The sequence below is a fragment of the Somniosus microcephalus genome, chromosome 8 (genome assembly GCF_052327205.1).
Source record: "Somniosus microcephalus isolate GS21.2 chromosome 8, FLI_Smic_1.0, whole genome shotgun sequence".
Taxonomy (NCBI): Eukaryota; Metazoa; Chordata; class Chondrichthyes; order Squaliformes; family Somniosidae; genus Somniosus; species Somniosus microcephalus.
The window spans coordinates 62,832,261-62,848,075 of NC_140994.1; the positions used below are offsets into that span (position 1 = coordinate 62,832,261).

A 15,815-nucleotide genomic window follows, 5' to 3' on the forward strand; every position below is an offset into this window, starting at 1 on the left:
GCCTGGCCTGCTGAGTTTTTCCAGCATTTTCTGTTGTTATAGCACAAAGGTGCTGGTGGGAGCCAAAGAGAATTGCTTTTATTTTGCCAACATTGTGTTGGAGGAAATCCTGGCTCATGCAGGTCTCAAGGTCAGACAGGCAGTTCAAGAGTGTAACAGCAGCCTTTGGATTGATGGGGGATGCATAGATATACAGCTGGGTGTCATCAGCATGCATGTGGAAGCTGCCAACATGTTCCCTGATGACGTTGCAAAGCCACAGCATGTAGATGGTGAAGAGGTGTAAATGAAGGAGAAACCTCTGAGTAGACCTGAAGTGACCATGCATGCAGAGAAAGAGAAGCTGTGCCTCTTGAGCACCAAGGAATGAGTGGGACCAGGAGGTGGACTGCAGAAGAAGATGCAACGATCAGTGATGCTGAAGGCAGTGGAGAAATCAGGCAGGATGAAGAGAGACATAAAGTTATGGTCACAATCACACAAGAGGTCGTTTGTGACTTGGACTAATGTAGTCCCGGTGCTGTGTATGGGCCGGAAACCACATTAGATGGTCTTGAATAAGGAATGGTGAAAGAGGTGGGAATGTAGTTGCAGGGCAAGAACACTTCCAGCACTTTGTAGAAAAAGGAAGGATGGAGAGAGGGCAACAGTTGGAGAGTGTAAAGAGAGTAAGGGTGCGCTCTTGGTAAGAAGGATAACAGCATGTTGAACAAAGTGAGGACAATGCTGGAAGATAGAGATAAATCTTAATCTATAATAATCTCACAGGAAATGCGAGAGCAAAGCATGGATTGAGAACATGATTGTGTCCTCTGGAATTAAATCTACTGCCTTCAAAACTCTCTTTACCCCAGTTTCTGTTGCTTTGAAGATATATTCACTACTACAAAAAAAATCAAGTTGTGACATAATTGCTGAAGAATTATATCATCACCTGATACATAGAAGGACATTGGCTCAGATTTTGTGCTCAGCGGTGAATGAACGGCGCTCGCTGTTCATTACACTTACACTTGCCCATAGACTTTCTGTGGCTTTTTGCACTGTGACTTGCGGTAATTAGAGAGCCGAAATGGTGCAGCGCCCTCTACAGGGGATCTGGGACTTGTGTGAACAGGGAAAGCAATGGTGTGTCTCCTCAACCAATCAGATTGAAAAATCCTTACTGAGACACTCAGGAGGGAATTTAAAGCTGTAAAAACAGGCGGGTTGGGGACGGTGGTGGGCGGGGGGGGAAGTTAAAGTATTAAAAATCTAAATCCCGACCCCAAACCGCCTCCAACCAGCCCACTTTTGGCTTTTACTCAGGCAGGACAGGGGGGTGGGGGTGGAATAGCCAACCTGCTGCCAGGAGGCGGGTTGGCACTTTAAATATGATAATGAGATTCTGAAGCCTCTGATTTAACCTGCTGTGCAGGTTTAACTGTGGCTGGCCGGGGAACCCAGGCCTTAGGATTCCTGGTAGCTGCAGCGAGGTGAAGTCAGGCTTGGGGAGCAATCCTTGTGGGCTGGGAGGAGCAGGAGAGCTTCCTCACGGCCCTCCAAGCTCACCCACCATCAGCCCGCCCCATACAAACACCACCTCCCCCCCCCCCCGGGATTGGACCCCGCACCTACCTGTTTGTTGCGGCCTCCTGTTCAGCGTTCTGCGCTCAACTGGAAGCCAGCCTGTCAATCAGGGGAACCCTGCCCATGACATCACATGCATGCTGTGGAGTTGGAACTTAGATTCCGGCTGCAGAGTCTAAACCAGGAAGTGTAAATTGGAATATTTAACGCAATGTAAATTCATGTACAGAAAGCAAAATAGAGAGGGAAAGAAAGATGGGATTAAGAGAGAGAAAGAGACAGAAAGAAAGAGTAAAACTTTTTTGTTATTTTAATTTTTTTTAATTTCCAACAATAATTAAAAGCTGAAGGAATGAGACTCCACACTTATAAAAGTTAATTTTCAATGCCAGAGAGGTTGTGTGGCAGTAATTAAGACTTATCACACCGTTAAAAGTTCACTTTAATGGACAAGCCCTAGCTTTTACTGGCGTGTTTAGTGGGTATCTAGTGAGTAAGTACCCCAACTTCACACTGTTGCATGTATTTGAATGCTGAGTCTCTCAGTGAGGTACCAGTGTAGCGAAGCTTGTGGGGGAGCAGGGCAAATCGGACAGCAGCTTCCTGATTTCTGTGTTTAACTGCGCATGTGTGGACACCGGAGGTCACTGTCCAGTTTAATCCTTAATAACGGTGAGCGCTGATAGCTTCACTGTTGTACTTAGCGCAAAATCCGGGCCATTGTGTTTTTCCTGCATTTTCTAAGCCTTTGAGCACATCCTACCTGCTATATTATTCACGGAGGCCCTATTGGAAACTTTGATTCTTCTGATCCGCAGTGGAGTTTCTAGGAGCTTTGTCCTCGCTACCTGTTCATATATAGAATCAATTTCTTTGTTACTTTAACTAACATATCTTACAGTATATAATCAAGCGTAAGAGCTTTTCAAAAATCCACAATCCTCCCCATAGTATCCCAATGTAAAAGCAACATATGCTGTTACTATAGTAACCAAGTGATGATGAAGATTCTCCCTGTAACAATTTTCAAACTTTTGTAATTGAGAAGAGGACTTGATTTATTAAGTGTGAGAGCATTGGTCGATCTCTTTATCAATGCTGCTGCTTCTTTGTGATTTCTATTGTATTTATTTCCTGCCATAAATTGCTTTTCCAAGCAATCTGTCTCAGAGGCCTCAAAGGTTGTGCAGTCTAAGCATTCAGTTTTCCTTGTTCAGTCTCCTCCCTCTAAAGATGGGATTATATAAGGCTACGACAAATCAGCAATTTCCTGATTCGAGTTGTGTGGGTCTTATTTTTTCTTCTTTCAGCTTTTCTTGTTGAAACAACATGAAGCCTCCATTTATTCAGGGCCACGGTGAAGAGCAGAGTTAGCAGAAATCAAATTGATTCAGTAAATGTGTGGGTGTTGTAATAACTGCAGCTTGAGTCATTCATTCTTTTACTGAGACATTTAGACAGACCAGTGGCTTTTAGTAAAATGCAATTAAACCAGCCCACTCCTTGCCATTTATCCATGTATATGGCATTTTGGGCCTTATTTATTAAAAAAATTATTATTCCCTTAATTATGCCAACAAAAAAGCTGCATTATATGTAAATATTTGGTATGAGATACTTTGGAGACGTTTAGTATATTTCTATAAAGGTCGCATTCAAAAGTACAGAAGCATTGGGTGGACTGTCAGCTGTGGCTCAGTTGGTAGCACACTCACTCTCTGGGTTCAAGTCCCACTCCAGGGACTTGTGCACATAAAGCTAGGCTGACACTCCAGTGCAGTACTGAGGGAGTGCTGCACTGTTGGAGGTGCCGTCTTTCAGATGAGATGTTAAACCAAGGTCCCGCCTGCTCTCTCAGGTGGATGTAAAAGATCCCAAGGCACTATTTTGAGGAAGAGCAGGGTAGCTATCCTCTTACACTATTCCAATGAAGCTCAACGTAAGCTCGAGGAACAGTACCTCATCTTTCGATTAGGCACTTTACAGCCTGCTGGACTCAACATCGAGTTCAACAATTTCAGACCATAACCTCTGCCCCTGCATTTTTTTCTCCCTCTCACATGGCAGCTGTCTTTCATTCTGCCAGTGCCATTTACACTTCATCTAGAGCCATCTTTTGTTTCTTAACTTGTCCCATTACCATCTCCTTTTGCCTTGCACCATCATCCCTTTTGCCTCTTAATCTCTCCTGTCTTCCATCCTATCATAGAACTCCCTTTTGTTCTTTCCTCTCCTCCCCCCTTTCACTGTCCCTGCACTTGCTTAAAAACCTGTTCCATCTCCAGCTTTTTCCAGTTCTGACGAAGGGTCATCGACCTGAAACGTTAACTCTGTTTCTCTCTCCACAGATGCTGCCTGACCTGCTGAGTATTTCCCGCATTTTCTGTTTTTATTTCAGATTTCCAGCATCCGCAGTGTTTTGCTTTTGAGTTATCCCCGGTGTCCTGGCCAATATTTATCCCTCAGTCCACATAACAAAAACAGATTCTCTGGTCATTATCACATTGTTGTTTGTGGGAGCTTGCTGTGCGCAAATTGGCTGCCGCGTTTCCCACATTACAACAGTGACTGCACTCCAAAAAAAAAAGTACTTCATTGGCTCTAAAGCGCTTTGAGACGTCCAGTGGTCGTGAAAGGTGCTATATAAATGCAAGTCTTTTTTTTTCTTTTTCTGCTGCCACTTCAGCTTCTTCCCAGAGAGTACAGGGGTGACATTCAGCTTGGTTCAGGGAAATGGGAGCAAATGGTGCTCTCCTAGATTTCTAAGGCCTTTGTCCATTTTCATTCATATGCCAGGCATTATTAAAGGAGCACTCCACTGTGCAGATGTCAGAGGTGTCTCTTAAAGATACAGTCCACAGCAAGTCATGTAAAGGAATACACATGAGAAGACTATACAATGCCTTTATCGTACAGCCCATTTTATTTTTAGTTAGTGCATCTTTGTTTTTCTCATGGAACGAAGAAAAAAATAGAGCTGTCACTGATTCTGTGCTTGTCTCTCACTTTGTCTGAGGGTCCCGGCTGGCTGTTTTGTGTGAAGCTTTAATCTGCTAGGCACAGTCCTGAGAATTCAGCATTACAATGTACTTGTCACACAAGGCGATCATCGATCATCTTTTGAAGGTGCAATGTTTGACCAATCAAAAGCTGCATTCTACCAAGTCTGAATGAATTGTATTTGATAACCTTGATAGGAGGAGCTATGGAACCGGGTCCTGCAACGGAGCTGGGTTTACACACACAGTTGAATGATGAACAGCTTTTTAATTCTGTAGTTCTTATCGTAAAAAGAATTGTCTGTTTTTAGGATAATTAAGCTTAGCTTTCTGAGCTCCCTCAATGGCTTAGTGCAGTAAATGATCCATGTAGTGTGATGCTAAATGAAACCACTTAGAAGGTCCAGGTTCAATTTGTGCTCTGTGACCACTTTTCAGCTCTTAGACAGAAGGCTAGAGAAGAGAGAAATCAGCTTCTAGTCTCGATCACTATCCAGTGACTCCTGCTGCAAGTGTGTGTGTGGAAATGGTGGGTGAGAATAGAATTGGGCTTGACTGTCATGCCCTCCACAATTGGCCTGTTGGCAATCACAGTGCACGCTCACATGTCAAGGACGGCCACTTAAGGGATATTGGTGGGGGGGCTGCTGATACCCGTGGAAACTGGCAGCAGTTAACAGTCATCACCTTCAGGAGAGGAGAGCAGCACGTTGGGGCAAAATGTAATTATGTAAAAAAGGAATTAAGAAAAATTGTAATGAAAGGTTCCTCACATTGCTGGGCTTCGTGTTCCAATTTTCTCTAATTAAATGTTGGGAAGACTGAAGCCATTGTCTTCAGTCCCCGCCACAAACTCCATTCCCTAGCCACCGACTCCAACCCTCTCCCTAGCATCTGTCGGAGGCTGAACCAGACTGTCCTCAACCTTGGTGTCATATTTGACCCTGAAATGAGCTTCCGACCACATATCCGTGGCATAACTAAGACTGCCTATTTCCACCTCCGTAACATTGCTTGCCTCTACCCCTGCCTCAGCTCATCTGCTGCTGAAACCGTCGTCCATGCCTTTGTTACCTCTAGACTTGACTATTCCAATGCACTCCTGGCTGGCCTCTCACATTCTACCCTACGTAAACTTGAGGCCATCCAAAACCCGGCTGCCCGTGTCCTAACTCGCACCAAGTCCCGTTCACCCATCACCCCTGTGCTCGCTGACCTACATTGGCTCCCGGTTAAGCAATGCCTTGATTTCAAAATTCTCATCCTTGTTTTCAAATCTCTCCATGGCCTCGTCTCTCTCTATCTCTGTAATCTCCTTCAGCCCCACAACCCCCTCCGCCCCCCCCCGCCGCAAGATATCTGCGCTCCTCAAATTCTGCCCTCTTGAGCATCCCTGATTATAATCGCTCAACCATCGGTGGCCGTGCCTTCTGTTGCTTCGGCCCTAAGCTCTGGAACTCCCTCCCTAAACCTCTCCGCCTTGCTACCTCTCTTTCCTCCTTTAAGACGCTCCTTAAAACCTACCTCTTTAACCAAGCTTTTGGTCCTCTGCCTTAATTTCTTATGTGGCTTGGTGTCAATTTTTTGTCTTATAATACTCCTGTGCAGCGCCTTGGGACGTTTTACTACATTAAAGGCGCTATATAAATACACGTTGTTGTTGTTCCATGATGTGTTAAGGATTCCCTCTTTATTAGCATAAAGGCATAAATAACAACAACAACAACTTGTATTTATATAATGCCTTTAACGTAGTAAAACGTCCCAAGGCGTGCACAGGAGTATTTTAAGACAAAAAATTTAACGCCATGCCACATAAGGAGAAATTAGGGTAGGTGACAAAAAGCTTGGTCAAAGAGGTAGGTTTTAAGGAGCCTCTTAAAGGAGGAAAGAGAGGTAGTGAGATGGAGAGGTTCAGGCAGGGAATTCCAGAGCTTAGGGCCTAGTCAACAGAAGGCACGACCACCAAAGGTTGAGCGATTATAATCAGGGATGATCAAGAGGGCAGAATTAGGGGAGTGCAGATATCTCGGGGGTTGGGGGGGCACGGGGGGGCGGGCGGTGGTGTTTGTGGGGCTGAAGGAGATTACAGAGACAGGAAGGGGCAAGGCCATGGAGGGATTTGAAAACAAGGATGAGAATTTTGAAATCGAGGCGTTGCTTAACCAGGAGCCAATGTAGGTCAGCGAGCACAGAGGTAATGGGTGAACGGGACTTGGTGTGAGTTAGGACACGGGCAGCTGAGTTTTGGATGACCTCAAGTTTACGTTGGGTGGAATGTGGAAGGCCAGCCAGGAGTGCATTGGAAGGGGCAACATGTAAATGAGAAATAGGAGGGGGCCGAGGATAGATCCTTGGGGGACACCGGAGGTAACGATGCAGGAGCGGGAAGAGAAGCCATTGCAGGTGATTCTCTGGTTACGATTAGATAGATAATAATGGAACCAGGCGAATGCAGTCCCACCCAGCTGGACGACGGTGGAGAGGCGTTGGAGAAGGATGGAGTGGTGAACCGTGTCAAAGGCTGCAGACAAGTCAAGAAGGATGAGGAGGGATAGTTTACCTTTGTAACAGTCACAAAGGATGTGATTTGTGACTTTGATGAGAGCCGTTTCGGTACTGTGGTAAGGGCGGAAACCTGATTCAAACATGGAATTGCGGGAAAGATGGGTACGAATTTGGAAGGCGTCAACACGTTTAAGGACTTTGGAGAGGAAAGGGAGGTTGGAGATGGGGCAGTAGTTTGCAAGGATGGAGGGTTCAAGGGTTGGTTTTTTGAGGAGAGGGGTGATGATGGAAGATTTGAGGGAGAGGGGGACAATAACTGAGGAGAGAGAACCATTAACAATATCAGCTAACATGGGAGCCAGAAAAGGAAGTTGGGTGGGAATAGGGTCAAGGGAGCAGGAGGTGGGTCTTGTGGACAAGATGAGCACAGAGAGGTCATGAGGGGAGATCGGAGAGAATATTACATTGCATGCTGTTTATGGGATTATGGTAATAGTATATGGCTTGAGGGAGATAATTTTTGTTCATTTTTCATCAGGTTATATCATTGCTGCAGCGATTTATTGAGTGTGATTATTGTTTTAATGCACACAATTCACTGGGATCAGAGGAACAATGAGGGTGAAATCTTGGGTGGTGGTGCAAAGCCGGTGATAGTGAATCGGCAGCCTGTTTCATGCACCGCCCAATTCTCTCTTCCATGGACTTCAATCGAGCGGACTGTAAGACGAGCTTCCGATTAGCTCACGCCCGCTTCGCACTGCCGCCCAAGTTGAATTCCATCCTCTATTTTTCTTTCTCAGTAAGTTCTCGTGCAATTGCGAATATCGGCAGTGCCGTTGTTGAATGAAGAGCGAGAGCTGCAGTATGATAGCACGTCAAGTACTGAGAACAGCCCTGGGGAAACAGTAAAATACTAATGTTATCACATCCTTCCTGAGCCCACACCCATTGTACAAAGAGGTCATAGATCTGGTCTGCTGTATGGCGGTACAGTGGTATTGTGTTACTGCATAATTAACCTTTCAGTTTGAATGCCAGTCTTGGTGATTGATTTACTGTGTGTACAGGTTTGATTGAGCAAGCTGCTGATTTGTTTTCTGACCTCTGACAATCCAGCAGAAGTTACAGAACATTTGTGTCATGTTCCATGGAAATGTGTTTGTCTTCAACCAATGTGTTCAGATGATTGAATCACTGCTGAACAGGTCATTGCTTATCGGCAAAGCATTATACATGCTGTTCTCTGGCAGAGCCAGGCAAGAACAGCAGATCCCTGCTGGATTAGAATGTGTCGCTAAATTAGGTCTGGATTCTTGACTAGCTCTGCATTGTATATTGTTCCTGTCTGGCACAGTTACAGCTATCAGCACTTCAGAAGGGCAAGAGTTATCATAATCTGCAAAGTTATCAACAATTTAGGGTGGATTAATGGCACAGCTGGTTGTAGCACCAACGCACAATATCATATGTTTGATGTCCCCATTTTGGTGAGCTCTCGGCTGTCGGAAGGTGCAAGCTGAACACCAGAGGCCCCCTATAGGAGTAGGACACTGATTGCTAGCTGCTGTCACACACCTTCTAATGGCCAGCTGAACAGTGACTTTGACAGAGATCTGGGAGCAGATTGCCTGCCCTCATGGTTAATATAGGGGGTGGTCTGCTGAGCCCGAATGATATTTGGAATTATAGAGAGGCATTCATACCCACTTGATGACTAGCAACATGTTCATGTTGATTACATGGATAATTACTTGGTCTTGTTTAAAATTTACAGTACCTGTGTCTTTTCACTTAAATGCTGTTAAGTATTGTTACATAGACCTTTAAAGTATTTTAATAAACTGTTTATAGAAATGTTGCAAAAATAAAACTGGAACAAATACAGATGGAAAAAAGTAATTCATTACAAATAACTTCTAAACCAAACAGGAAAGCAGGCAAACCTTTAACATTTAACAATAGCAATCAAGGTACATACAATTAGATCCATAAGGAGAAGTCTTGGTGAATCAGGTATAGTGCAGAGTATAGCAGGCAAAAAGAAAGTTCTGGGAAACTAAGGGAAGGATGTGAGTCGAACAGCTGCCAAATAAAATGTGGAGAAGACTCTCGACATCACACGGAAGAGAGGAAACAACTGCAACTAAAAGAGTACTATTGGGCTGTTGGAGGGGAACAGCACAGACCCGCAGAGCAAATCAAGAAACACTGCATAGAAAGCCTACAACTAGGTGGCAACAAAACAAGGGCCACCCATAATTCCACCAAGGGACAACCAAAGCAGAACCATATTGACATTAACCTGGACATTCTCCACCCCCAACCCCCCACTTACTCATGAGAAAAGACAGGATTATTTCTGCTTGGGCTATCTACCATGATCTCTCTGGATTGCAGAGGCATAGCAGTCTGACAATAAAAGGCTGCAATCTATCAATGAACAGTTCTGGTGCCCCAAACTGGAACACAAGAGGATTCCCATTGGTACTCCAGCACATAGTGAAGTAGGTTGGATTCAATACCACATTCAAAATCATAGCCTAACCTTCGTGGACCCCTGGAATATGTCCATAAAATGTGCACGAGGGTGCTGATCTGGTCAAATGTAGCCAGCAAATTCGGAAGTTCGAATCACCAGCAGTGTAGACAGTCTGGTGTTGGGTAGATCCTCTACAAAGGAGAGTGCAAGTCTAGAAACGACTCTGGGATCCATCTGGCTGATCCCAAAATCTATCATTCTTAATTTCCCTCAAATATCTACCCAACTCTCCCATAAAATTATTTGCCTCCACAGGCTCCCAGGACAGTCCCCTCCACACATTCACCATCCACTGCGTAAAGTGTTTACATCTAAACTGCCTGTGCACATTCCCTCTTCTAAGCTTGAGGCCACATCCCCTGGTTTTTGAGTTTGCAATCTCAAACATATTGAAATTTAATGTACTTAGTCCCTTGAATATCTCCCCTGAATATTCTCTACTTCAGAATAAACACTCTCAGACTTTCCCACCTCTCCTAATAGCTCAGTTGCCTTTTGCTGGGTATCAATTTGGTTGCCGTTTTCTGCACTGCCTCCAATGCCTGGGTATCGTTGCTGTAGTACAGTGATTGGAATTATGCACCATTCTCAGGGTGTGGCTATGCCAGGGCTTTGTAGTGAATCATCCTTTCCTTCTGGTATTTATGCTCCATCTCTCTGGTTGTCTATCCCTGAATCCAGTTAGCTTTCCTTATTGCTGTTACACACTGCACTGTTGGTTTCCATGAACATAAACATAAGAACATAAGAAATAGGAGCAGGAGTAGGTCATTTGGCCCCTCGAGCCTGCTCTGTCATTCAATAAGATCATGGCTGATCTGATCTTGGCCTCAACTCCACTTCCCTGCCCGCTTCCCATAACCCTCGACTCCCTTATCGCTCAAAAATCTGTCCATATCCACCTTAAATATATTCAATGACCCAGCCTCCGCAGCTCTCTGGGGAAGAGAATTCCAAAGATTCACGACCCTCTGAGAGAAGAAATTCCTCCTCATTTCCAATTTAAAAGGGTGCCCCCTTATTCTGAAATTATGCCCCCTAGTTCTAGATTCCCCATGAGGGGAAACATCTTCGCTGCATCTACCCTGTCAAGCCCCTTCAGAACCTTATATGTTTCAATAAGATCCCCTCTTATTCTTCTAAACTCCAATGGGTGTAGGCCCAACCTGCTCAACCTTTCTTCATAAACTGGAATATTTATGGAATATTTATGAAATATATATGGAATATCCATAAATATTCCAGATTCTTCTCCTGTGTTGTTCTTAATTTCATTCTAGGGATGTGAGCATCGCTGGCAATGCTGGAATTTGTTGCCTATCCCTAGTTCACAGAAATCACAGAAACCCCACAGTGCAGATAGAGGCCATTTCAGCCCATCGAGCCTGCACCGACACATATCCCACCCGATCACCGTAACCCCTACACCAACACATATCCCACCCTATCCCCGTAACCCCACGTATTTAATCCCCCTAACACTAAGGGTCAATTTATCATAGCCAATCAACCTAACCCGCACATCTTTGGACTGTGGGAGGAAACCGGAGCACCCGGAGGAAACCCACGCAAACACGGGGAGAATGCGCAAACTCCACACAGACAGTCGCCCGAGGCCGGATTCGAACCCGGGTCCCTGGTGCTGTGAGGCAACAGTGCTAACCACTATGCACCCAAGAGCAGGTGGTGGTGAGCTGCCGCCTTGAACTACTACAGTCTGTAGTTGAAGGTATTCCCACATTGCTGTTAGATAGGGAATTCCAGGAATTTTGTGCTTGTAGCCTAGAGCCATTTAGTTTATATTCCCACTGTATATTTTCCTTTTCTAGTTTCATTACCTTTTATTTATCCACATTAAACACCACTTGTCACTCATCAGCCTCTTTTCCAAACCTATCCAGATCCCATTTTGTTTGCATAGGATCTTGGATTTCCTCTCGGGTAGAAGTTCTGGGAATGGCCTCCAAATGCCTGTCTGAAATGTCCATGTCAGAATCAATCCCTCATTTCTTGTGAAAATGAGCAGATCTCACCGGGTCGATAGAAAGCTGGTGCTGTATACAATATAACTGCTTCTCCTTCCAAAAGAGGGAAGGGGAGGGGAGGGGGGTGCAAAAGATCCAACTCAGGCCAATAACTAAAATCTTCATGCCATTAAGGGAGAATTCTCAGGATTGACCCACGTAAGGGAGCAATTGGACAGGACCCATGGAATGTGGAAGTGATGACCGGTTACGCGTGTTCTCCAACACAATGGGATCTCATGGGTGTTGAAATACTGGAGTTCACAACAAATGTCAAATGAGTGATCTGATTAGTCTAGAGATTTTATTCAGATTTACCTATTCTTTCACCACCCATAAATGTATTGAGGAAGCAGAGGGCCAATCCAGTCACAGACCTATGTTATATAGTCCAGTCGTGAAATAAGCAACATGGGAGAACCATTCCCCACTCAATAAATCTTTAATGAGGGCACCAGATGTAAAACAATAACCAGTGATCAGGGTCACGAACAATACATTTTGGTGTATGATCTGGGACCATCTGAAATAGATTAAGTGAGTTAGCTAAAATATTCAACTTCGTAACATCAAAGGAGATTGTTGGAGATGAGTCCCATGATCCATGTCCTCACAAACTACCTTGAAAAGGGAGAGAGGTTGGCACAGTAGAGATAACAGAGGTCTGAATCTGGTCATGTGAAAAGAAAAAGAATCACAGTCTACAGGATGTAACCATAACTTCTGAATTGGTATCATTGATGTTAGACGTGACAGATAGTCAAACTACTGCTCAGAATCCAAAACACAAGGGAGAGAATGTGTGGGTGAGAGATGATACAAAGAATGTCACCAGCATTGAGTGAGATTTTATGTTCTTTGCTTGCCATACAGATCACTCCAATGTATTATTTTGCTCAGATGCAAGTAGCAAGCTATTAATTTACCAAAGCGTATGTATTATTTAAGGAACTTCCCATCTTAAATTTATCACTTGGTGAGATTTTCCATTTGGCAGTACGCAGGCAGGCCTCTGTAGATTGTTCTGCTTAGTTTCAGTATTATTACAATGTGAATTATATGAACTGACTCTCCTGTGATTAGCACTGAAGTGCCAAGCACAGAGTTCAAGTCTAACTTTCCATGACAGAAATGCTGCCCGCCTACGCAGACTACCCCTGTCAAAATTAAGCCCATTGTGTCCAATTCTGGGCATCGCATTTTGGAAGGATGTGAAGGCTTTGGAGAGGGTACAGAAGGTATTTACTAGAATGGTTTCAGGGATGAGGGATTACAGTTACGTGGATAGACTGGAGAAGCTGGGGTTGCTCTCCCTGGAGCAGAGAAGGCGAGGAGGATATTTGTTTAATGTCATGAAGGATTTAGATAGAAAGAGAAACTGTTTCCAATGTCTGAAGGGTTGATAACCAGAGGGCACAGATTTAAGGTGATTGGCAAAAGAACCAGAGGTGACATGAGGGAAAACCTTTTTATGCAACGAGTGGTTAGGATTTGGAATGCACTGGCTGATAGGGTGGTTGATATAGATTCAACTGTATCCTTCAAAAGGAATTGGATAAATACTTGCAGTAGAAAAAATTGCAGGGATATGGGAAAGAGCAGGGGAGAGGGACTAACTGGATTGCTCTTTGAAAGAGTTGGCACAGACTCTAAGCTGAATGACCTCCTTCTGTGCTGTACTATTCTATGATTCTATGATTCTAACCTGCTATCTTCATCAATATGATAGACTAGTGAAAGCTTCTTATTCTGAGTGCGTAGGTTGGCTGGCGATGTCTTAGTGAAGCAAGTGAACTGTTAAAGGAATATATTGGCCCAGAAATTGGTGTCGGGGGCTTCCCGCAGGTGCAAGCCCCCGACCTACACTTACATAGCGCGCCGACAGTTGAAGCCTGGCCCTGCGTGGATTTCCTGTCAGTGGCCCAGTTCAGCTCCCGGCGCGCTGTGCTTGTATGATCCAGCGGCGTAGTTAGTTCGATGAGCTGGCTGGGATCACGTGAGCACTGGGCAACCAATCGGAGGTTGCAAAAGTTCATTCATGTGTTTGATAGTAAGAACTGTCAAACTCATGAAAACTCCGGGCGCCCAAAACAGTACCTAAACTTCAAATAAAAGTTAAAAAAGCATCCCACTAATTAAATGAACTATAACTGTAAAAAAGTAATTTAAACAATTATTCAAATTTTTGAAAAAAATAATTTTTTAACAAATCGGTTCTAAAAATACACTTACCTTACTGTAAAGCCTTAAAAAATAATAAACCTGTGGAAAAAAATTCTAACTTTAATTAATAGACCACTTACCTTTTAAAACGAAGTACTTACGTCTGCTTTTTTCTCGCGTAAAAACTGGAGGCCTTATTGCACGGGCAACCCTGTAAAAAAAAAAGGAATTTCGGCGCGCACGCGCAGACTCCTGCATGCACGCGTTTGACCTCTGAACCCCTTGGTTCAGAGGATCGGAAATGCCGGTTTCCCGCGCATGTGCTGTGCATGCAGAAAACCGGCAATTCCATCGGTCCCACGCGTGAGTACACGGTGCTTACTCATGCGTTGGGACCCGAATTACTGGGCCAATAAATATTGAAATACACAGAACTCCCAGATCATACAGGTGAGGGTCAGAGGGTAAAAATCCTCCCACCCCCAAATCCAGTGCCACACACTCATACAGCAAGACATGAGTGGAGTGCAAAGGACCAGTGAAGTTTAGCATCAGTGGGTGTGAGTGGGGCAAGAACTATATTTTTCCTTATTTATTGCGTTACATTTTTTTGACTTGCATTTTAGCTGTGCAATATTAGGAACTGTTTAACAGGTTTATTTCTACCAATAATAGGTTAATTAGTTAATTAATTAAGTAGCTATTGCAATTGACTGTTCAGTCTTTTCTTCCTCTGATAGCTGAGCTGTTGTGTAAATGAAGAGAATATAATTTTGAGTTTATGTCCAAGAGATGAACCTTGAGCAGTGAGAGACTAGTGCCGTGAGAAGATCCAGTGGTGTTCAGCCTATAGATACAGTTAGCCTAAAGTTATATTTGAGGGGTTATATCACCAAGTTGTTGTGCTTGACTTTGTTTTTTTCTTAACAGTTAGGCCTAGAAATTCACTATGGCCCTGCCAGCTGGCTAACGGCCAAAAGTTAGCGCTGGGCGCGGAGCCATGTGCGACCGTCAAATATTCACTTTTCGCGCCCCAAGTCGGAACCGGGCGCTATTCCAGGGTGTGCCCGCCACCGCTTGGGGCGCTGAAACTGAATATCAGCGCCCTAAGTGCCGCTGCGCCACCCGATGCGGTGCGGCAGGCTGCGGTACTGCAGGCCTCCTCCTTCTCTTAAGGTGGAGGTGCCTGCAACGGGGAGATCGCCGCTGGATTGTGCCGGCAAATGAGCCCGGCACCACGGAGAAGTGCCGGGTTCGCGGAAAGCAGCCGGCAATGCTGCGGGGGGGGGGCGGGTGGAGGAGGCCGGGGAAGGAGGTGTGGGCAGGCGGCCGCCGAAAAAGCGGCCGGCCGCACCTCCACCTTAAAGCGCCCCAGTAGCGCAGCAGTACGGCCCCGTTTTTCAATCGCTGTTTGCGGCCGCTGCAGAAGAGGTGGCCGCAACTAAATATGGGGTTTGGGCCGGAAGCGGGGCGGAACTGGGGCACTGCGCACACCGATGACGTCATCGGTGTCGGCGCAGCGCTACCGGCTACCGCCGCCATTACCGCAGCGCTGAATATCAGCGCACCCTCTTACACTGGCGCAGAAACCCTATTTGGGCGGTAACTGGGCGCAAAGCCCACTGAATTTCTAGCCCTTAGTGTTTTAATTTAGAGAGGGGACAGCTGGCACCCTTAACATGTGGTACCTGCACAGTGTGCTTTCTGTGTCAGGGATGCTCACACATGTGCACAGTGTCTACATAGACATAGATACATAGAAGATAGGAGCAGGAGTAGGCCATTCGACCCCTCGAGCCTGCTCCGCCATTCAATGTGATCATGGCTGATCATCCAAATTCAGTACCCGGTCCCTGCTTTCTCCCCATACCCCTTGATCCCTTTAGCCTTAAGAAATATATCCAACTCCTTCTTGAATATATTTATTGAATTGGCCATCACTGCCTTCTGCGGTAGAGAATTCCACAGGTTCAACACTCTCTGGGTGAAGACATTCCTCCTCATTTCTGT

At 45.1% G+C, this 15,815-nt stretch overlaps 1 protein-coding gene and 1 long non-coding RNA gene across 2 annotated transcripts in view; one reads left to right on the top strand and one right to left on the bottom strand.

Annotated features, from left to right (window-relative positions):
* The window catches only part of plce1 (phospholipase C, epsilon 1), an 819,762-nt gene that overhangs the window by 131,963 nt on the left and 671,984 nt on the right, over window positions 1-15,815 (top strand). The window lies entirely within an intron of this gene.
* LOC147113569 (uncharacterized) lies at window positions 7,636-14,143 on the bottom strand. Its single transcript, XR_015079229.1, has 2 exons — window positions 13,946-14,143; window positions 7,636-7,973 (listed from the first exon to the last, which is right to left on the bottom strand). It is a non-coding gene; the product is annotated as an uncharacterized LOC147113569 (long non-coding RNA).